The 23,906-nt window shown below is 42.9% G+C and overlaps 1 long non-coding RNA gene across 2 annotated transcripts in view; it reads right to left on the bottom strand.

Annotated features, from left to right (window-relative positions):
• LOC132210464 (uncharacterized) overlaps nt 1-23,906 on the bottom strand; it is a 77,358-nt gene that overhangs the window by 40,805 nt on the left and 12,647 nt on the right. The window lies entirely within an intron of this gene.

The following is a 23,906-nucleotide window of genomic DNA, read 5'->3' as shown; positions in this document are numbered from 1 at the left end:
CAACTCCAGACTTTATAATTAATTAATAAGTCCAACAAATGCTGTGATGAGATTTGAACCTATGTCCCTAAAGTCTGAGTCCCCTACAGTACTGGTCAAGTGATGTATGCCACCATCCACGTTTATACCAATCATTCATGCTCGTAAGATTATTGACAAGAAATATTGCTATGGGACAACATCTCAGACAGGTGCTGCCAAATTATGTTGCATTGGGATACGTTCAGAGCAAGTAAGTGTGTATGTAAATATGAAAAACACTTGCTTGTCTCAAGCACATTTAGTTCCATGGGGAAAACAGAAACTACACTCAAGAAATCTTTCAATTAAGACAAAGATTTAGGAGCAGAAATTAGGCCATTTGGCCCATCCAATCTGCTCTGCCATTCAATCATGCCTGATCAGTTCCTCAACCCCTTTCTCCCACTTTTTCCCTGTAACCCTTGATCCCCTTGATAATCAAGAACCTATCCTCCACAGCCTTCTGTAGCAGTAAATTCTATTGATTCACTTCCCTCTGGCTGAAGAGGTTTCTCCTTATCTTCATTCTAAAATGTCTTCCCTTTACTCTAAGGCTGTGCCCTCAGGTCCTAGACTCTCCTACCAATGGAAGCATTTTCCCAACATCCACTCTGTCCAGGCCATTCAGTATTCTGTAAGTTTCAATTAGATCCCACCTCATCCTTCTAAACTCCAATGAGTATAGTCGCAGAGTCCTCAAACATTCCTCATATGTTAAGCTTTCCATTCCTGGGACCTTTCTCGTGAACCTCTTGTGAGCCTGCTCCAGGGCCAGTACATCCTTCCTGAGACATGGGGCCCAAAACTGCACACAACTCTCCAAATGTGGCCTGACCAGAGCCTGATAAAGCCTCAGTAGACCATCCCTGCCTTTTTGTCTGAGTTTGTGGTCACTGCGCTGCATGATCCACTCCACAAAGTTTACTTGAAATTGCAAAATATTTTGGAAACTATTTAAAAAAAACAAATAAGGCTTTCATTGCCTTGTCACCTTTCACAGTCTCAGGGCTATTCATCAATTGACTACTTGCAACACAATTACAGGAAACACTTAAGTCCTACAAACAGCAATGCTAAAGTAATTGAATAGGATTTTCCAGCTGGGGCGAGGAGGGCTTCAGATGGAGGGGGCCTGGACATGCTACTGGTCTACACTGTTGAACATTTATCAACTCCAGCAAGAAGTTGGGCCGGCAAGCAGTAAGTTGGATTGAAGTGTGTCTATTTCAATGCCAGGAGCGTCCGGAATAAGGTGGGTGAACTTGCAGTATGGGTTAGTACCTGGGACTTCGATGTTGTGGCCATTTCGGAGACATGGATAGAGCAGGGACAGGAATGGTTGTTGCAGGTTCTGGGATTTAGATGTTTCAGTAAGAACAGAGAAGATGGTAAAAGGGGCGGAGGTGTGGCATTTTTGGTCAAGGACAGTATTACAGTTGCAGAAAGGATGTTTGGGGACTTGTCAGCTGAGGTTAGAAACAGGAAAGGAGAGGCCACCCTGTTGGGAGTTTTCTATCGGCCTCCGAATAGTTCCAGAGATGTAGAGGAAAGGATAGCAAAGATGATTCTCGATAGGAATGAGAGAGACAGGGTAGTTGTCATGGGGGACTTCAACTTTCCAAATATTGACTGGGAACACTATAGTTCGAGTACTATAGATGGGTCAGTTTTTGTCCAGTGTGTGCAGGAGGGCTTCCTGACACAGTATGTAGATAGGCCAACAAGGGGCGAAGCCACATTAGATTTGGTTCTGGGTAATGAGCCCGGCCAGGTGTTAGATTTGGAAGTAGGTGAGCATTTTGGTGATAGCGATCACAATTCTGTTATGTTTACTTTAGTGATGGAAAGGGATAGGTGTATACCACTGGGCAAGAGTTATAGCTGGGGGAAAGGCAATTACGATGAGATTAGGCAAGATTTAGGGAGCATAGGTTGGGGAAGGAAACTGCAGGGGATGGGCACATTAGAAACATGGAGCTTATTCAAGGAAAAGCTCCTGTGTGTCCGAGATAAGTATGTACCTGCCAGGCAGGGATGAAGCTGTAGGGCGCGGGAGCCGTGGTTTACAAAGGAGGTGGAATCTCTGGTCAAGAGGAAGAAGAAGGCTTATGTTAGGATGAGATGTGAAGGCTCAGTTAGGGCGCTTGAGGGCTACGAGATAGCCAGGAAAGACCCAAAGAGAGAGCTCAGAAGAGCCAGGAGGAGACATGAGAAATTGTTGGCGGATAGGATCGGGTAAACCCTAAGGCTTTCCATAGGTACTTAAGGAATAAAAGAATGACAAAAGTAAGATTAGGGCCAATCAAGGATAGTGGTGGTAAGTTGTGTGTGGAGTCAGATGAGATACAGGAAGTGCTAAATGAATATTTTTCAACAGTATTCACTCTAGAAAACGACAATGTTGTCGAGGAGAATACTGAGATATAGGCTACTAGACTAGGTGGGATTGAGGTTCACAAGGAACAGGTATTAGAAATCCTACAGAGGGTGAAGATAGATAAGTCCCCTGGGCCAGATGGGATTTATCCTAGGATCCTCTGGGAAGCCAGGGAGGACATTGCCGAGCCTTTGGCATTGATCTTTAACTCATCATTGTCTACAGGAATAGTGCCAGATGACTGGAGGATAGCAAATGTGGTTCCCCTGTTCAAGAACGGGAGTAGAGACAACCCTGGTAATTATAGACCAGTGAGCCTTATCTCAGTTGTTGGTAAAGTGTTGGAAAAGGTTATAAGGGATAGGATTTATACTCATCTAGAAAAGAATAAATTGATTAGGGATAGTCAGCATGGTTTTGTGATGGGAAGGTCATGCCTCACTAACTTTATTGAGCTCTTTGAGAAGGTGACCAAACAGGTAGATGAGAATAAACCGGTTGATGTGGTGTATATGGATTTCAGCAAAGCGTTTGATAAGGTTCCCCACAGTAAGCTATTGTACAAAATGCAGAGGAATGGAATTGTGGGAGATATAGCAGTTTGGATCGGAAATTGGCTTGCTGAAAGAAGACGGAGGGTGGTAATTGATGGGAAATGTTCATCCTGGAGACCAATTACTAGTGGTGTACCGCAAGGGTCGGTGTTGGGTCCACTGCTGTTTGTCATTTTTATAAATGACCTGGATGAGGGCGTAGAAGAATGGGTTAGTAAATTTGCAGATGACACTAAGGACGGTGGAGTTGTGGATAGTGACGAAGGATGCTGTAGGTTGCAGAGAGACATAGATAAGCTGCAGAGCTGGGCTGAGAGGTGGCAAATGGAGTTTAATGCGGACAAGTGTGAGGTGATGCACTTTGGTAGGAGTAACTGGAAGGCAAAGTACAGGGCTAATGGTAAGATTCTTCGTAATGTAGATGAGCAGAGAGATCTCGGTGTCCATGTACACAGATCCTTGAAAGTTGCCACCCAGGTTGACAGGGCTGTTAAGAAGGCATACAGTGTTTTAGCTTTTATTAATAGAGGGATCGAGTTCCGGAACCAAGAGGTTATGGTGAAGCTGTACAAAACTCTGGTGTGGCCGCACTTGGAGTATTGTGTACAGTCCTGGTCACCGCATTATAAGAAGGATGTGGAAGCTTTGGAAAGGGTGCAGAGGAGATTTACTAGGATGTTGCCTGGTATGGAGGGAAGGTCTTACGAGGAAAGGCTGAGGGACTTGAGGCTGTTTTCATTCGAGAGAAGAAGGTTGAGAGGTGACTTAATTGAAACATATAAAATAATCAGAGGGTTAGATAGGGTGGATAGGGAGAGCCTTTTTCCTAGGATGGTGACGGCGAGCACGAGGGGGCATAGCTTTCACTTGAGGGGTGAAAGATATAGGACAGATGTCAGAGGTAGTTTCTTCACTCAGAGAGTCGTAAGGGAATGGAACGCTTTGCCTGCAACGGTAGTAGATTCGCCAACTTTAGGTATATTTAAGTCGTCATTGGATAAGCATATGGACGTACATGGAATGGTGTAGGTTAGATTGGCTTGAGATCGGTATGACAGGTCGGCACAACATCGAGGGCCGAAGGGCCTGTACTGTGCTGTAATGTTCTATGTTCTATGTTCTTAATTCATGGAATGTCGGTGTCATTTCCTGTCTGTAACTGGTGGTGGTTACCTGGCTTCTTAAACTGTTGCTGTCCATGTGCTGTAGGTATTCTGCAATGCCATTAGGGACTGCGTTCTAATATTTTGACCCATCACAGTGAAGGAACGATGATGTACTTCCAAATCATTGTGGTGAGTGGGCTGGAGGGGGACTTGCACTTGGTGGTGTTCCTAGGCACCTGCTTTCCACGTACATCCCATCAGCGTTCTCTCTAATTTTCTTTCCGGCTACATGAGCGTCCGGAGCTCGTGTGCAGCAACAACTTCTGGAATTGGAAGTCAATGCCATGACTGGCATGGAAACGCCCATTGCCATGCAATGTTGGAATAGTAGCACATGTGGGCAGCAGTGCAGCTCATGGGAATGTTGCTTCTTGGTGGTAGAGGTCATGGGCTTGCAAGTGCAGTCAAAGGCGATAAGATGCTATAGAGCATCCTGTAGGTGCTAGAGACTGCTGTCACCATGCACAGGTGATACAGGGAGTGAATACTGAAGGTGATGAATGGGGTGACAATCAAGAAAGATGCTTTGCCCTAGATGGCTGTTGGTATTGGATTAGCTTAGTTGGTTGGAAGGCCAATTTGTAATGCAGGGTGATGCCAACAGTGTAGGTTCAATTCTTGCATTGGCTGAGACTCTCCTTCTCAACTTCTCTCCTCGTCTAAGGTGTGGTGGACTTTCAGGTTAAACTCATCACCAGCTGTCTCTCTCTACTGAGAGAGCAGCACTATGGTCTGGTAGGACTATGGTTATTTCACTTTCCCTTTAATGAGGCCTGAGGTTAGGATGATGGATTTGAAATCCATGGGGTCTCCCTGCGCAGGTTTGAGCCATCCTGGCAATTTTTCTCATTTTGAGACTAGGATCCAAGGAAACGGGCTCAGAGTAAAGGGACGACCCTTTAGAACTGAGATGAAGCGGAAATTTTTTTTTCAGCTGGAACCCATTACCATAGAAGGCTGTTGAGACCAAGTCATTGAGTGTATTTAAGACCAAGATAGATAGATCAGTAAGAGGATCAAAGGTTATGGGACGAAGGCAGGACAATAGGGATGAGAAACATATAGGTAGGGTGGCGAGGTGGCTCAGTGGTTAGCACTGCAGCCTCACAGTGCCAGGGACCTGGGTTCGATTCCAGCCTCGGTTGACTGTCTGTGCGGAGTTTGCACATTCTCCTTGTGTCTGCGTGGGTTTCCTCCGGGTGCTCCAGTTTCCCCCTCAGTCCAAAGATGTGCAGGCTAGGTGGATCGGACATGCTAAATTGCCTGTAGTGTTTAGGGAGATGGGTCTAGGTGGGATGCTCCAAGGGGCAGTGTCGACTTATTGGGCCAAAGGGCCTGTTTCCACACTGTAGAGGATTTAATTAATTAATATCAGCCATGATTGAATGGTGGAGCAGACTCAATGGGCCAAATAGCCTAACTCTGATCCTTTCTGTAATTGTCTTAGGGTGTTGAGCCTCTTGAGTGTTGTTGGAATTGCACTCCTCCAAGCAAGTAGGGAGTATTCTATCAGACTCCTGACTTGAGCCTTATGGAATTAAACAGGCTTTGAAGACAAATAGGTGAGTTAATCACTACTTACTCTCGTGGAGAAGCATTGGTTGAGCAGGAATTCACTGGACCCTTCTTCCCAATCCCCTGTGGTTCAACATCACCTAACACCACCGACAATTAGCAAATAGCTTTAATCACACATACTGCACCACCCCGCCAAGTGTGCTCCAGCTGTAACCCTTCCAAATTCCTTTACTTACATTGTTATCCTCATCCTACAGTATCCCACCCACAAGTCACTTTCACCAAATGTATAATGGCCAAAAATGTTCTAAAGTCATGTTGAGGAAGCGAGGGACTCGTGCTCCCTTACTTTTTTCTTGGAAGGCAGACAGGAACGTCAGATTCTCATTCAGCTGGTCCCAAGCAATGACGCAAATCTAAAGGCAGCAAAAAACTGAAGCAGACAACAACCAGAAATTCTCATTTTATTTTCTCTTTTGCACTCTCAGGAAAGGTTAATTAATTTCCATACACTACAATGGAAAGATAGCCCGGTATAAAAATGTTATAAAAGTTGAGAGACTAATGATGCCTAGGACATGGGGTAAATCAACCCTGCCTCTTGGTGAAATAGTAGCCATGGGATTTGATTTGATTGGAATTATTGTTGTCGCATGTACCTAAGTACAGTGAAAAGTTTTGCTTTGAGAGCAGCAGAGGCAGATCATAGCAAACAAGGACATATAGATCATAAGGTGCTCAGATAGAGTGAGGCATACAGGGTTACACTGCACTGGAGGTGTGCAAAGCAAGATTAACATTAGATTTGCAATTCAAGAGGTCCATTCAACAGTCTAATAACAGCAGGGAAGAAGCAGTTCTTAAGAGATGCCGCTTGACCTGCTGTGTTCATCCAGCTCTACACTTTGTTATCTTGGAAGCTATCCGTGAACCTGTTGGTGGATGTGTTTAAGCTTCTGCATCTTCTGCCTGACAGTAGAGGTTGGAAGAGAGCATTGTGGATGGGAGGGACCTTTGATGATGCTGGCCGCCTTTCTGTGACAACAAGAAGTATAAATGGAGTCTATGGATGGGAAGTTGGCTTCCCTGATAGTTTGGGCTGTGCACACAACTCTCTGTAGTCTCTTACATTCCTTGGCAGAGCAGTTGCCATACCAAGCTGTGATGCACAGAATGCTTTCTGTGGAGTGCCTGTAAAGGTTGAGGAGAGTTTTTATGGACATGCCAAATTTCCTCAAGGGTTTGTGGTTAAACATTGTGAGCATCAACAGGGCAGCACTCCTTCAGCACCCTGTTGAAGTTTCAGCTCAGATCTTGTATATAAATAATAATTGGTGCTCAGGGATTATCTTTGGCTTTGAAATCATATCGCACTGGATCATTAATTCCTTTTTTTTGAAGTGGATTGGCCATGAGATGAAGGTTGGACTTGATTGTATTTGCTAAGTGAGAAGGTCAGTATATTAGCAGAACCATTGACTCTGATCCGAACAGTGTTGTGGGATTGAAACATTTATGTAAACCACTAAAACAGCAAATAGCATCTCATCCAATAAATTAAATGGCTGGAGATGAAACAGTTTATTGTCACGGCCTAGCCATTCATTATCACAAATACATTTTAAACAGAAAATGTACAATGTCTGGTGAACTAGAATAAACAAGTCACGATTACTGGCTGTACCGGTGAAATTAGGTTTTCAAAACTAGTTGTGTCCATTAAGCTGGAGAGGTTTAACATTTGTACTTTGGTATAATATGTCTTTGCGCTCTGCAGCAGCTGTAGAATTGAAAGGTGTCTCCAGCACTAAATTTACAAGATCACAAGAAATGGGATGAGGAGCTGGCCATTTGGCCCCTCCAGCCTGTGCTACTGTTTAGTAAGAGGGGATCTGATCTGGTTGTGTCATCAACCTCACTTTCTTCTTAGATTCCCCATAAATCTTGTCTATCAAAGGACTGGATAAATCAAACCTTGGATTTATGACAAAGAGTGATAAGAGACACAGAGAATCATAGAATTTTACAGCACAGAAGGAGGCCCTTCAACCCACCATATCTGCTCCTGAAAGAGCCACCTAACTGATCTCACTCTCTAGCCCTATCTCCACAGCCCTCTACCTTCATTAATTTTAAATCGATATACAGCCCTCTTTGGAAACATCCTGTAGAATCTGCCACTCCACTCTCCCAGGCAGCGCATTCCTAATCCTAACAACTCTCTGAGTCAGAGATAATGGGAACTGCAGATGCTTTAGAATCCGAGATAACAAAGTGTGGAGCTGGATGAACACAGCAGGCCCAGCAGCATCTCAGGAGCACAAAAGCTGACTTTCAGGCCTAGACCCTTCATCAGATTTGTTATCTTGGATTCTCTGAGTCAAGGCCTTTTATCTCAGCTCACCCCTAGCTCTCAGTCTGACAACCTTGAAATTGTGAGAACTTAGTAACTGACATAACAACTCATGGAAACAGAATATTCTCCACTATCGTGTCAAAATTGTTCATAATTTTTAACACCTCAATGAGGTCACCTCTTAACCTTCTCTGCTCCAAGGAAAACAAGCTCAATTTCTCTAATCTTTCTTTGAATCTAAAACCCCTCATTCCTGGAATCATTCTACTAAATCTCCTTTGTATTCTCTCCAGGGCTCTAACATTCTTCCTAAAATAAGGTGCTCAGAACAGAACACAATACTCCAAATATGGCTCAACCAATGATTAATCACTCCCTTGCTTGTATACCCTATGTCTCTATTTATAAATCCAACTGTTTCACCTTGCCTGTTCCACCTTCAGAGAATCAGGCACATGAATTCCAAGGTCCCTCTGCTCTTGTACTCCCCTCAGAGTCGCACCACTGAGCCTGTATTGTCTCTCCATGTCTTTTCAACCCAAGTTCATTGCATCTCATTTCTCTGCATGGATTTTCTGAAATAGCTTGAAAACTTCGATCAAATCACCGCCCAATGTTCTAAATTCCAGAGAAATCAATCAATCTGGATGGACACCCTTTGTCATATTGATGTGTGCAAATCAAAATCAGCATTGTAGGTCAAGGGTCATCCTTATCGCATGCTCAAATGAAGGGGTCAATTCTAATTCAAAACTTCCTCCATAACATTGGACTTCCCTGTATAGCAGCATGTCAGTGCTCTTGTTTACAACATAGAATAGTTTAGCACAGGAACAGGCCCTTCAGCCCATGATGTTGTGCGAAACATTACGCCAGGTAAAACTAATCTCTTCTGCTTGCCCATGGTCAATATCAGAGGGAAACGTAGAAATTACAGAGGACATGGGGTGGGGAGAGATAGAGAATAAATACAGTTTAAGGCTGATATGAGATTACCTCCAAAAGGGTACCCGATATGGCCAGACTCATGTTATCCCTTGTAACATGAGACTCGGTGTGGTTACTGTGGTATTGAAGAATCCAACAGGCATTCATTATAGCTAAGTATTACACATAAAAATTATATTTGCAGGCATCAATGAATTAAACTATAAGTTTACAATAGAGCGGCATGGTTCCAATAGCATTACATGCTTCAAGTGATTCAGGTTAAGATTGAATCTGAGATCTTTTTATCCGCAACATCATGTGATAATATCATGACCATGTCTCTTAATGATGACTAACATACTTTTTTTTTAATACAGTCACAGGGTGTCCCTGGCTAAGCCAGTATTTATTGTCCATCCCTAATTGCCCATAGGGCTGTTAAGAGTCAACCACATTGCTGTGGGTCTGGAGTCACATGTGGGCCAGCTCAGGTAAGGATGGCAATTTTCTTCCGTAAAGGGCATTAGTGAACCAGATGGGTTTTTCCAACCATTGACAATGAATTCACAGTCATCACTAGACTCTTAACTCCAGATATTTATTGAATTCAAATTCCACCATCTGCCATGGCAGGATTCGAACGTAGGTCTCCAGAACAGTACCTGACTCTCTGTATTAATAGTATAGTGATAATACCACTAGGCCATTGCATCCCCATGCTGACCATGAAACATTCACACAACAAAGGCTGGATGGAGAACATTTGAGGAACTTTGGCCAGCTGGGCGAGCAGAAGAGTGGGACAACACAGAGGCAGTCAATTGAACAGTGCTGATATTGTACAAAACGCGGAGGAATGGAATTGTGGGAGATATAGCAGTTTGGATCGGAAATTGGCTTGCTGAAAGAAGACAGAGGGTGGTAGTTGATGGGAAATGTTCATCCTGGAGACCAGTTACTAGTGGTGTACCGCAAGGGTCGGTGTTGGGTCCACTGCTGTTTGTCATTTTTATAAATGACCTGGATGAGGGCGTAGAAGGATGGGTTAGTAAATTTACAGACGACACTAAGGTTGGTGGAGTTGTGGATAGTGACAAAGGATGCTGTAGGTTGCAGAGAGACATAGATAAGCTGCAGAGCTGGGCTGAGAGGTGGCAAATGGAGTTTAATGCGGACAAGTGTGAGGTGATGCACTTCGGTAGGAGTAACCGGAAGGCAAAGTACTGGGCTAATGGTAAGATTCTTAGTAGTGTAGATGAGCAGAGAGATCTCGGTGCCCATGTACACAGATCCTTGAAAGTTGCCACCCAGGTTGACAGGGCTGCTAAGAAGGCGTACAGTGTTTTAGCTTTTATTAATGGAGGAATCGAGTTCCAGAACCAAGAGGTTATGGCGAAGCTGTACAAAACTCTGGTGTGGCCGCACTTGGAGTATTGCGTACAGTTCTGGTCACCGCATTATAAGAAGGATGTGGAAGCTTTGGAAAGGGTGCAGAGGAGATTTACTAGGATGTTGCCTGGTATGGAGGGAAGGTCTTACGAGGAAAGGCTGAGGGACTTGAGGCTGTTTTCATTAGAGGGAAGAAGGTTGAGAGGTGACTTAATTGAAACATATAAAATAATCAGAGGGTTAGATAGGGTGAATAGGGAGAGCCTTTTTCCTAGGATGGTGACGGCGAGCACGAGGGGGCATAGCTTTAAATTGAGGGGTGAAAGATATAGGACAGATGTCAGAGGTAGTTTCTTTACTCAGAGAGAGTAGTAAGGGAATGGAACGCTTTGCCTGCAACGGTAGTAGATTCACCAACTTTAGGTACATTTAAGTCGTCATTGGATAAGCATATGGACGTACATGGAATAGTGTAGGTTAGATGGGCTTGAGATCGGTATGACAGGTCGGCACAACATCGAGGGCCGAAGGGCCTGTACTGTGCTGTAATGTTCTAATTAGTGACAAGACAGTTCTTGCAATTGCTGTTGAGGGTGAGAGATGTTGAGACAGGGGAAAGGGACGGAAGAAGATTGGTGTAAAGAAAGGAGTATGTGAGGATAATCCTGAAATAGAATGCAATTATAGCAGATGAAATCCAAACTCAATAATGCAATGGTCCACCAGACCTGTAATGAGATGGTCAAACTAGCTGTCATCTGCATTCTTTCAAGATTTACTTTATGCTAAGTATGAGAGCGTGAGAGACATTCAGGGTGAAAGAGAAATAGAGGACTAAATGAATTCAAACACATTAAATCAAGGAAGAAGTTTGGTGCAGGTAATATTAATGTGTCAAAAAACATTTGCCTTTTGTTATTTGTAATGGATTTTTGATGGAGCAATTATTGTTTAATTTCTGAAAGCAGTCTCAAGGTTTGAAGTCATGGTTTGCATTTTCTAAATTTTGACTTCAGTCAGCGAGCAAGATGGGGAGACTTAGAGTATAATTACACAAACGGTCATTTCCAAAATCGAAAAGCTTACATTTATCGGGATTATTCATGCAAAAGTCATTAAAATTAGACCAAAGCTCATTAACTATAGACGATTTTAAAAAATCATCAATGTCCTCTATCTCATTACAGCAAGAACACAAGGGAAAATTGAAATGCAGTGCATTAGTATAAAGCTCAGTAGATAGATAATATCTCTATAATTTTAAAGTAACTCTTCCATTTTATTAAAAACCGAGTAACTAAAATAAGGAATTTCATTTTAAAAGTTTCAGTAGTCTCTTAATGCCTCATCCACCAAACTTTGCTGTTGGTAGCAGAACAATTGAGCCCATTTCAAACAAATCTCTTCAATTTGAAACTCGAGTTAATGTTTCCATAAACATATAAGAATGTTGCATATTAATCTTGTAACTGTGGCAAAACCTCACGTCAATTTAAAGTAACCACTTTGTTTTGGAAATGTATCAAAGCGGCGATACCTGTCTCTTCAGAGTTTTGGTAAAATCAAATCTTATCTGAAGTGCCAGAAAAGTTACAAATGGTCTACTAGGCTTTGTTCGCTGATATCAGCTTGCTGCCAAAAACAAGATCTGGAAATATTTGCTGTGCAGGTTGAATTATTGTTTTTTTTTATTTCTGGTGTCTGAATGGATGTGGGACTACTCTAATTGCTCAAAATTTCCTGGGGGAGAGAGGGGGAAATCTAGTTACAGACCCAACTTCTGCTTAGTGTGCCCTGTTAGCTACATTAGTTAAGCTTGTATTGCCTATTCTAAGTCAAACATTAACTTGGCATAAACTATCTAGCCTTTAAAATTATTAGAATGTGACCCCTGTAAGAGTCCATGCTTTCAGGGCATAAAAGTTAGTGATACTTTTCAAATGCCACAGAATTTCTGGTTGCCTCAGTCCCTTCATTCATTCTGCTTCATACAAAATATGTAATCAATCTATAAGTGCATATCTATTAAAAATTCAGAGGATTGTTCAAGAACTCTCGCTCAACATGAGGAGAGCGCAGATTTACTTTTTTTAAAAATCGTCCAGTGTTGTCTCATCATAAACAAAGCTCAAAATAAAACATGCATTGTATTTACTGTTGCCAACATTGGATGCAGTGTGGTGAAGTTTATGGGGTTTGGCAGGGAGAGATGGTAAGATTACACACACCATTCCCCATTCCCCCCCCCATTTGGAAAGTCTGCACCCAACTCTTGGACCAGAATTCCTGCGATTCCCACATCACAATAAGCAGCTAAGGGGCAGCCATCACTGATTCATATTGGGACCACTGCCCTCCCCTTGGTGTACCTCCAATGGGTACTGAAGACCCCTTCCCAAGGGAGGAATTCCCAACCTCCCTTCCCCAACTCCCAGAAACCTGTGTAGTGGAAGTTTCTGAGCTGCCAACGTTGCCTCTGCTTTCTCCTGCCACATACATCACAGTGGCAAGATGTAGGAGTAAGACCTCCAAGTGGCCAGCAACAGAACTCTCAGGGGCCTCTGAAGGTCAAAGGATGGACAGCCTGCCTGAAACCTTCCTACTACTCTTTACGATGGGAGACAGGTGGGGTGGTATGTGTGGGTCAGAAGGCGGCAGGCACACTGACCACTTTGTTTTCGTGTCGCATCCCTCCCTCCCCTGCCATTTTTAAAAACCCTGACACAGTGCCACACAGTTCACCCTTTGGATCACATCATACACGATCAGGAGTGTGATGGAATACTGCCCACTTGCCTGGATGGGTGCAGCTCCAACGACACTCAAGAAGCCTGGCACCATCCAGGACAAAGCAGCCCGCTTGAATGGCACTGCATGCACCAGCATCCACTCCCTCCACCAGCTACACTCAGTATATACCACTCACCATCCTAACCTGGAAACATATCACTTTTTCTTCACTGTCATTGGGTCAAAATCCTAGGGCTGCCTCCCTGAAGGCAATGTGGGTCTACCTACAGCACACGGACAATGCAGCTCAAGAAAGGAGCTCAGCACCACCGTCTCAATGGGACAGTCAGCGAAGCTTCCGTCCCCAAAATTATACAACTCACTGACTATCTGGTCATTATCACGATGAAACATTCAAAGAAACACACATCACATGTGTTATGCTACTTAACCAGTCTATTATTAATTATATTGTATGGAGATTGCCAAACTATTTCAAAGAAAGGACGAGCACAAGAGAATAGAAATATAAAATTTAATGTAAGAAACCTTAGCTGGAGATTACAAGATAATAAAATGTGAGGCAAGCCTCACATTTTATTATCTTGGATTCTCCAGCATCTGCAGTTCCCATTATCACTGGAGATTACAAGAAATGTTTCTCACACTGAAGGTTGAAAAACTCTGGTGGATCTACACCAACAGAGACTGGTAGGATTGACTGGTCTGTCCCCGTGGTGTAATTATTATTCAAAGTTTGATTCAAGTCTCAGTTAATCTGTAATCATCCAGATGAACTCCTGAATACTTTTAATGGACCTTATTCTGTCAATGGTTTAACCGTTAATTGGGAGAATCTGCTCATGTATTGGTTACTTCCCCACAGAACCATGAGAAAGTTCTGGAACAGAAACAGATTATTTGGCCCACCAAATGTTTCTGTCCACATGAGCAAGGCTAATGATTCTCTCCAGCTTAAATCCATTGAATTTGACACAGCTCTTCTCTCAAGCACAATCCACATTAACGTCTCTACTTTGGCAAGTCTGTGGCAGATTCATAGCCAGTTGCAACACATACAAATCTTTTCATTTTCCCAACAACCACTTAAAATTCTTTTTTGTGGTTACATTAAACTTAACACATTTGATACTAATTTGAAAAGCTCTTCTTCAGAATGTGCACATCACTGGCATTTTCAATGACAAATTTCTTTGGCAAGCATCTGGTTCATTTTGCCAAAGTTTGTTTTCCAGTGGGTTGTGTCGTAGCCTGATCCCTCCATTATTATATAATTTGTAACAACTAAGCTACCAATTCACGCCCAACATATTTTTTGGATGCCGTGTTTTCTGAATGTGCAAAATTTATTAAATACTATTCGAAGATTAAGTTGTTAAACAAGTTCTTAGATAGTTTCTTGAAATGTATGATGTAAGAATGTTGTTAAATCCCATTCCAAATCCCTGTAGAGAATCCAGTAAAATGTAATTTTGAAAGCACTACAATTAAGTTAAGAAGTAACTGTCTAGCTAAAGAGTTTAATAGTGAAGAGTTGTCTTCTTCAATTTTAGTCTACACAAGCGTACGAAATAGACACAGACATTAACCCCCTGATACTGGTCCGCCATTCAATTAAATCACAACTAAGCTGTTTGTGTTTTGAATTCCACTTTCCCATCCACACATAATCAAAACCAGAAGTTGCTGGAGGCACTCAGCAGGTCTGGCAGCAACTCTGGAGAGAAAGCAGAGCTAATGTTGAGTCCAGTGACCCTTCTTCAAAACCCCAATGGCATTCACTTCCACTGCCTAATTTTCGAACTATCACTGATTTTTCATTACTTTAGTTTTATTCTTTTATCACTTTTGGTTTGGAGCTGTGAACTGTGAGATGGAGAAAACCTTTGGGCTATGAGCAGCAGCTGGTGTTAAAAGGACAAACAAGCTGTTGTGAGGCCAGGCCTGAAAAGTTAATTCAGGTTGGTTCTCGATCAAAAGATTACAAAAAGGATTCAACACCAGGGGAGGTCAGTGTGTTTAAACAGATAGCAGTTAGGCCATTGATGAGGTCAGTACCTGGGAATTGGTGTCAGCAAGTCTGGAAGCAAACATGATGGTCAAATAGAGGGAAGGGAAAGAGAGTTGAACTGTTTATTTTTTGGGCTGTGTTTCTGAGAGAAGAAGTTTGACTGCTGATGCTATAGCATGAAGTTCTGAAATAAGATAATAAAATGTGAGGCTGGATGAACACAGCAGGCCAAGCAGCATCTCAGGAGCACAAAAGCTGACGTTTCAGGCCTAGACCCTTCATCATCTGATGAAGGGTCTAGGCCCGAAACGTCAGCTTTTGTGCTCCTGAGATGCTGCTTGGCCTGCTGTGTTCATCCAGCCTCACATTCTATTATCTTGGAATTCTCCAGCATCTGCAGTTCCCATTATCTATGAAGTTCTGAAAGTTTCCTGCCTAGCCTCCCATTATCAGCCACTGTAAATTCTAAGCCCTAAGTATTACTGAACCCCCCCTCAGAGTGAACTGTAGAAGTGACTCCTGTTCAATGTCTTCAGAAAATTGACCAAGAGACACTGTGAATGTCTGTGGAACAATGAAACGTTTCTGTAAACTGCCCAGTCTTGTTATTTTCTGTGTTTGTCTGTTTGCCCTATGTGGGGCTGAAAACAAACATTGTTGGTTTCATAAACCCCAATTAGATTACTTTGCTAATTAATTTTGCTTTTCTGTCATTACTACATAATTAATAAATAGTTAAGTCTTTTGATTAAGCTACAAACCCAGCGTCTAGAATTGATCATTCACCAAATCTGAGATTGGTTATTCAAAAAAAGACTGGTTAGGAGCCATTAGGACCAATCTCAAGGGTCTTTGAAGATTTTAATTTTACTGTGTTGCGAATTGCACGGGTTCAGAAGGTTAATCTGATTTGGCTGTCTTTAAGATTTTCACTAGTGTTACAACAATCTACCTTTGTCTTAAAAATATTCAATAACTCTGTCTCAAATGCCTTCTGAGGCATAGACCTCCAAAGTCACTCAACCCTCTTAGAGAAATGTCTTTTCATTTCTGTTCTGAAAGGGTAACCTTAAATTTTAAATCCGAAATTGATCTGAAACATCCTTTCCAGATCAGTCTTGTCAAGATTAGTCAGGGTCTTATATATTTCAATCAAGTCACCCTTCAATCTTCTTAGCTCCAACAGGTTTTATAAAAATTTTAGAGGTAGTAGGAACTGCAGATGCTGGAGAATCCAAGATAACAAGGTGTGGAGCTGGATGAACACAGCAGGCCAAGCAGCAGAGGAGCAGGAAAGCTGACATTTCAGGCCGAGACCTTTCATCAGAAAAGGGGGAGGGGAAGGCAGTTCTGAAATAAATAGGGAGAGAGGGGGAGGCAGATAGAAGATGGATAGAGGAGAAGATAGGTGGAGAGGAGACAGACAAGTCAAAGAGGCAGGGATGGAGCCAGTAAAGGTGAGTGTAGGTGGGGAGATAGGGAAGGGATAGGTCAGTCCAGGGAGGACGGACAGGTCAAGGGGGCGGGATGAGGTTCATAGGTATGAGATGGGGGTGGAGCTTGAGGTGGGAGGAGGAGATAGTTGGGAGGAAGAACAGGTTAGAGAGGCAGGGACGAGCTGGGCTGGTTTTGGGATGCAGTGGGGGGAGGGGAGAGTTGAAGTTGAAATCTTCTCCTCTATCCATCTTCTATCTGGCTCCCCCTCTCTCCCGATTTATTTCAGAACCCCCTTCCCCTCCCTCATTTCTGAAGAAGGGTCTAGGCCCAAAACACTAGCCTTCTGCTCCTGAGATGCTGCTTGGCCTGCTGTGTTCATCCAACTCCACACGTTGTTATCTGTTTATAAAATATTTTATTGCTTTGTGGGATGTGGATGTAATCGGTAGAGCCGGCATTCATTGCCCATCCCTAACTGCCCCTGGAATAGCTTAATAGGATATTTCAGAATCAACCTATTGCTGTGGGCCTGAGTTACAGATAGACCAATCTGGGTAAAGACAACAGATTTTTTTCCCCAATTGAAAATTGACTGTCACAATTGCATAAGATTAGCCCACAAGCCCAGGCTCTCCTATTTAAATTCAAATCCCACTAGATGCTCTGGTGAGATTTGAACGTGTGACCCTCATGCAATATTACTCATTTTTCAGCTTTAATTGCAGTAAGGTTTTGCTCAAAAGCTTTTACTTTTGTTGTTACTCCTGGGTATAGATTTTCAAAAATTAATCATGCAAAATAAATTATTTCATAAATCTGTACTTTTATCAGTTTCTTATCAACCGAACATCTGAGTGTCCAAATTCATCAGCCACCTTCTGAAGACTAATTAACACAATTCCACATTTTCAGCACATCTAGACAATCACTTGGACCAATCCTTCATTCTTGAAATGTAGTTACAGGCAAATGCGTGAAACAATTGCACACAGCAGGGTTTCACAAAATAGCAAGGAGATAAATTACGAGTTCATTAAAATTCCTCCATCAACATCATAAAAATGGATTAACTGGTTGAATGCTCAATATACACAGGGTTCCGAGTGCAGATTAGCTCTGAAAGCAAGCAAGATGGTCCTGGAATTTAAATGGGGATGTGACGAATCAGACACTCGCAGCCCCACCCCACCCCTTATACCAGAATGGATAGAATCTCTGAGGAACTGCTCCTCCAATCACAAGGCTGATTCTTCCCTGTGCTTGCTGCTAATTGGTTCAAAATGAGCCTACCAGCAATTAACAAGGGAGAAAAACAGCTTGTGATTCAAGCAGAATAATGCCATTCGGCCAATTGAGCCTGGTCCACCATTCAATCCTGGCCGATGCTTCTCAACCTCATTCTCCTGCCTTCTCCTTTACTAATCGAGAACCTATCTATCTCCATCTTAAAGGCAATCAATGACTTGGCAATGAATTCTACAGATTCACCACCACTTAGCTGGAGAAATTCCTCCTCATTTCAGTTAATTTCCCTTCACTCTGAGACTGTACCTCTGGGTGCTGGTCTCTCCTGCTTAATGGTAACGTCTTCTCCACATCCATTGTATCCAAGCCTCTTAGTATTCGATAAGTTAAGAAGGCAGAGTGTCTGGGCGAAGCCATGTGGGGTGTAAAGGAATGGAGAGGGAAGGTTGCCAAGCCTGGGCTGGTAGAGGGAGGTCAGAGGTCAGGGAGTGAGGCAAGGCTACAAAGTGATGAAATGGGGCCGCAAAAGCAGCTGAAGGCTGACATCTTGATATTCTTTATCCCAATAGTGACAACTACTCAGGAATTACCTCTTAAAATCAGATGTGCAGGGGGCCCACAAAGGAGAAGGAGGATCATCAAAGGACAAGGAGCAGACTTAAAGCATTCAAAAAAGGAGTACTGCATGAAATGGGAACTAGGAAAACTACACTGCATGGATTGACCTCTTGAAAATTTGGTAAAATTGTACCATATGATGTACCATGGCCAGATGGCATGAAGAGAAATCCCAATGTACATTTTCATGTTAAGAAACCTTAATGAACTCATAAATTAAGTTTTCCTTAAAATCTGCAATGCCGGACTTCTTACTGCTCTGTTTTTCTAAGAACTGTAACCGAAGAAGCTGTACGTAGATCCCTTAGTACCAAAGATGGTGCTATAGACAGTAACTTATACACTTGTCACTGTACACATTTGAGTACATATGACAATGAAGCTAATTCTAAATTCTAATCTAAATGGCTGAGACTGATCACATCGCAGTGTTTTCAGCAGCTTCCAAGCCCCCTTTGCTGATGTGAAGCTGACACAAAGGACTCGGAGCGAGTCGTCTGCCTCCAGTCAGCTCTGGGCAAAGAAAATCACCAAGATCCATTTTGCTAAAATGTCACAAATGTTTTTACAGATACTCCTAACGTCCCAGTGGAACCTGTAATGGGTCAGGAGGTAAAGCAACATTGTTAGCCTAATGCTCTTTCTATTAGCCCACTGAGATAGGCCGCCAGCACCTAAAATATCTGTCGGGACTGAAAGTAGAGCTGGTTTGAATCATTTAAGTGGACAGCTTTAGAATTCTAGGTTTATTTCTGAGTCAGCTGCCTGCCCCAATCTTGAATCGCTATCTCCAAGCCACTGGCCAGAAAGAAGTCTACACTTTGCCTGCATGTGGGAAAGTGACTGGACTGAGCTCAATGAAGTCTCTATTACTGGACACTGACATCTGGAAGGCTGTGATTTATGTGAATTGATTTTTAATGCCTCTGAATTTACCAAAACACATTACTTCTAGCCTATCTCATCTCCTGTCCTGTTTTCCTTAATGTTCTGAGTGCATGTGCATGTAGGATGGAGTGCTTCACCAGTGTTTAGAATGTTTTATTAATAAATGCTATCTTTGATTTCATTTTTAAGGATTTTGCTGCGCGTAGATTTCAAAAATTGGAATTCAAAAGCCAGAGTGTGGAGACCACCCATCAATAAGATTAGACCAAACAATACCTCACTGCCTCAGTACAAGAGGGGAATTATAACTTAAAATCGTCTGCATTCCTCCACCCTCCAAGACAGGGCGTTACCTCATCTCTGACCAAATTTGATTTGCCTCTGTAGTGATTGTAACGAGGTCAGGCAGCTAGATCTCACAGAATATGAGTTCCCTGATTGGAGCTGAGAATCTGGTCCAATTAGGGAGCCCTGGCTGACAGAAAAGGATACTAGGACCCAGTGAGAGACAATGCTACTGTCAAATGCTCTGTATTTGTAAATAAAGTGTGGCTGATGACGGGATGCTGGCCCATAAAGAGCTACTTTGTCTTTGTCTTACACAGATTGAAGGACAACAATGAAGAGGATAATTGGCCAAAAGATCTTCAAAGACGCAGGGGTTTCTTAAAATCTTTACTATTGAGAGAATGGTAGAGGTTTTGGAGGTAATTCCTGAGTAGTTGTCACTATTGGGATAAAGAATATCAAGATGTCATAAGAAGAACACAGAAACTTCAGCAGCTTGAGGCCGAAGATAACTGATGTGGGAATACATGAAGTTGTGGAAAGTTAGAACATAAGAACTAGTAACAGGAGCAGTCCATTCAGCCCCACAAGCCTGCTCTCCTATTTAATACAGAAATAACTCCACAGAAGCCAGTATCCCATCACCAAAATCTCCCTTTATTTACATGTGCACTTTACACGTACTCTGACCGGCCAGTCCCTAGAGTGAGGAGACTCTGAGACTTCTGTTCATGTCTGTCAGCCCAAATCAACAGCCCCAATCGGAGGACTCCTACTCAATGAGATCCACCTAGCCAACACTGTTCCAATCACCACAAATACCAAGTCAGCCTCGACTCCACTTTCCTGACTGTTCCCCACAACCCTTCAACCCATTGCTAATTAAAAATCTGCCTATCTCCTCATTACATTTATTTAATGACCCAGCATCCACCAAATTCTCGGCTAGTGAATTTTACAGATTCATTTTGAGAGAAGTAATTCCTCCTCATGTCTGTTTTAAACCTGTAACCCTTTATCCTAGAATTATGACCTCTCATTCGAAATTGTCCCACAAGGGAAAACATCCTCTCCATGTCTACTTTGTCAATCCCCTTCAGCATCTTGTGCACCTCAATTAGATTTCCTCTCATTCTTCTAAATTCAGACGGGCCTAAAATGCACAATCCTAAGACTTTATTTTGAAGAAGCTTTGAGGGATATGGGCCAAATGCTGGCAAATGGGATTAGATTAATTTCGGATGTGGACGAGTTGGATTGAAGGGTCTGTCTCTGTGCTGTATATCTCTATGACTCTATGACAAGGATGAGAATTTGTAATTTGAAGTGTTGGGAGCTGGAAGTCATTTTAGTGACCACCGGGAGAGAGAAGTACAGGACATGGTATCAGTTAGAAAATAGACAATAAATTTCTCACAAGCCAATCAAGGTTAATCCTGTTTCTTTAATCTCTCCAAAAGTGAAATATAGGGATGCACATTAGACTACTGATCAAAAGGGTTCATCAGCTGTAAAATGTTAGTTAAAATAAACTGAATAAAATGAAGCAACTGATGAAAGGTGTAAACCCGAAACATCGGCTTTCCAGTTCCTATGATGCTGCCTGACCTGCAGTGCCTCCAGCTCCACACTGTGTTGACATTGAAGTGCAAGTAGGAATAGTTCATTTTCGATTCAGAAATTATAAACAACAGGAAAAAGTGCACAGGGCAAGGAAAGCGAGAGAGAGAGAGAGAGAGAGAAAAACCAAACATACGAAAGATTAAATGACATTGAGAGCGGGAGATGGAGTTTGGTAGTTTCATTATGATGTGGTTTAGAAAAAAACATGTTATCAGCAAAGAATGTAACAGCATATCAGCCAGTACTGTACCATAAAGAGATATCTCTGGGAACAGTTAAATTACTCCTCTATTAAGTGTTTCACATTTCTTAGCCAAAGACTTGAGCCTATTTATTCCTGTAACATGAACTATCAGGGGAACAGGATTAACATGCGAGGAGGACGAAACAGCTGCTGCTTCTCATGCTTGCTAACACCATTGGGGAAAGGCAGCAATCTTCTAATGACTGCAACCAATCAGAAATGCTGAAGAGCCTGCACTTTCTTACTTTGACACACACACAGGCTTCAGGCTTCTTCAGATGCAGTGATAGTGTCCTTGCCTCTGAGCCAGGAGACTTGGGTTCAATCCCACTTGCTCCACAGGCAGTCACTGTCCGCAGGTCCTCATGTGGCCGATGGTGTGGATTATGGTTTGGACTAACCATTCTGTCTGGTTATACATTTAAGGTGTGGAAAGATGAAAATGGGCCCCCTTCGCTGAAATCAAAGTAAATAAGACAAGCCTATGGTGGGGAGGAGGAGGAGGCAGGATGTGAGATAAGTGATGAACAAATCTTATGAGGTCGGCTGCAAACCTGTGGAACTTAATATTGACTGCTAGAGGTTGTAAGTGGGAAATGAGCCGTTGTTCCGACAGAACATGTTGTACTTTATTTATTCATTCATGGGATGAGAGCGTGGCTGGCCAGGCAACATCTATTGCCCATCCCTAATTACCCAAGGGCAGTTAAGAGTCAATGTTGCTGTGGGCCTGGAGTCACATGTAGGCCAGACCAAGTAAGGATGGCAGTTTCCTTCCCTAAAGGACATTAGTGAACCAGATAGGTTTTTCCAACAATCAACAATGGATTCATGGTTACCATTAGACTCTTTATTCCAGATTTTCTTTTTCCTTGAATTGAAATTCTACCACATGCTGTGGCAGGTTTGAACACTGGTGCCCAGAACGTTATCTGGATTTCTGGATTAACAGTCCAGCAATAATACCACTAGACTATTGCATCCCCTTGGCCTCATTGGAACCCTGCAGTAAACCCAGGTCAGAATTGTTAGCATGAGAGCAAAGGGGTGTATTGAAATGGCGATCAACTGGAAGGTTGGGGTCATTCCTACAGTGACAGTGGGGATGTTCTGCAAAGCGATCACCCAGTTTGCATTTAGTCTCACTAATTTCAACCAGACTGGAATGTTTGCAGCAAATACAGCAGGCTAGATTGAAAGAAGTGCAAACTAAATTCTGCTTCACCTGGAAGGTGTGTCTGGGACTTTGGACAGTGAGGTGGATGAAGGTGAATGTGCATTAGGAGTGATAGAGGAGATGCTATCCAGTCCATAGTCCCACACCATATTTAGTGCCTCTGCAGTGACCTCAGCAAGTGGCGCCTGTTTTAAACAAGCATTTCAGTTCAGTTAAAACAACCGCTGTGGGCCTCCATTGCACACACGAGAACGCACTAGAGACACATACACATACACAGGCACACATACACAGGCACACATACACAGGCACACATACACAGGCACACATACACAGGCACACATACACATACACAGGCACACATACACATACAGGCAGAGATACACATAGACACACACACACGGAAGCAGACACAGGTGCACACACACAGACCTGTAACTCTTGTCACACTCTGATGGCCAGCTTCCCAAGATAGCATGACATAAGCAACGTCGTAAATATCTGTTATTTTACTTTGTTGAGCGTTTGTGCGTGTTACAGGCTGGGCCAGATTTTATCAGCCATCTGTAATTACCATTGAGATGGTGACGGGGTGTTCTGTATTCGTGAGCCACTGCAGTCCCGGGGGTGGAGGGACATGAACAGTGCTGTTACGGAGGGAGTTCCAGGATTTTAACCTTGTGACAGTGAAGGAGCGGTGGTATATTTCCAAATCATGATGGTGAGCGGCCAAGTGGGGAAATTATCAGGGGTCTTGTTCTATGTAGCTGCGACCCTTGTCCTTCCAGATGGAGGTGGTCATGGATTTTGAATGAGTGGTCTAAGGATTTTTATAATCCTTTAGAGTATTGATTATTCATCACTGTAGGTTTCCATTGATTTATACAGGGTTTACACCACAGTAAAGACTGCACCATGATTATGCTCCACTCAATCCCTCTCCTATCAGTTTTCACAGTGGTGGTGGGGGTTCAGGGATGGGGTCTGGATGGGGCTGTTGTTCGCGGTAGTGGCAACTGCGAAGTCATTGCACTGGGTTAATATCGTTGGGACACGTTTTCAAATCCTACCGCAGCAGACGGTGAAATTTGAACTCAATACAAAAGAAAAATCTATAATCCAGAAACCAGTGTCACACTGACCATGCAACAGTTTGTCATAAAACAGTGAACCACCTGGCTCACAAATGACCTTTAGGGAGGGAAATCTGCCATCCTCACCTGGTGTGACCGACATCTGACTCCAGACACACAGCAAATTGGGTGACTCTGAACTGCTCTCTGAAATCGCTTAGGAAGCGCCTCGGCTCAAGG

The sequence above is a fragment of the Stegostoma tigrinum genome, chromosome 13 (assembly GCF_030684315.1).
Source record: "Stegostoma tigrinum isolate sSteTig4 chromosome 13, sSteTig4.hap1, whole genome shotgun sequence".
NCBI classification, from domain to species: domain Eukaryota; kingdom Metazoa; phylum Chordata; class Chondrichthyes; order Orectolobiformes; family Stegostomatidae; genus Stegostoma; species Stegostoma tigrinum.
The sequence above is the reverse complement of the archived record's forward strand: the minus strand, read 5'-3'. Positions and strand labels throughout refer to the sequence as shown.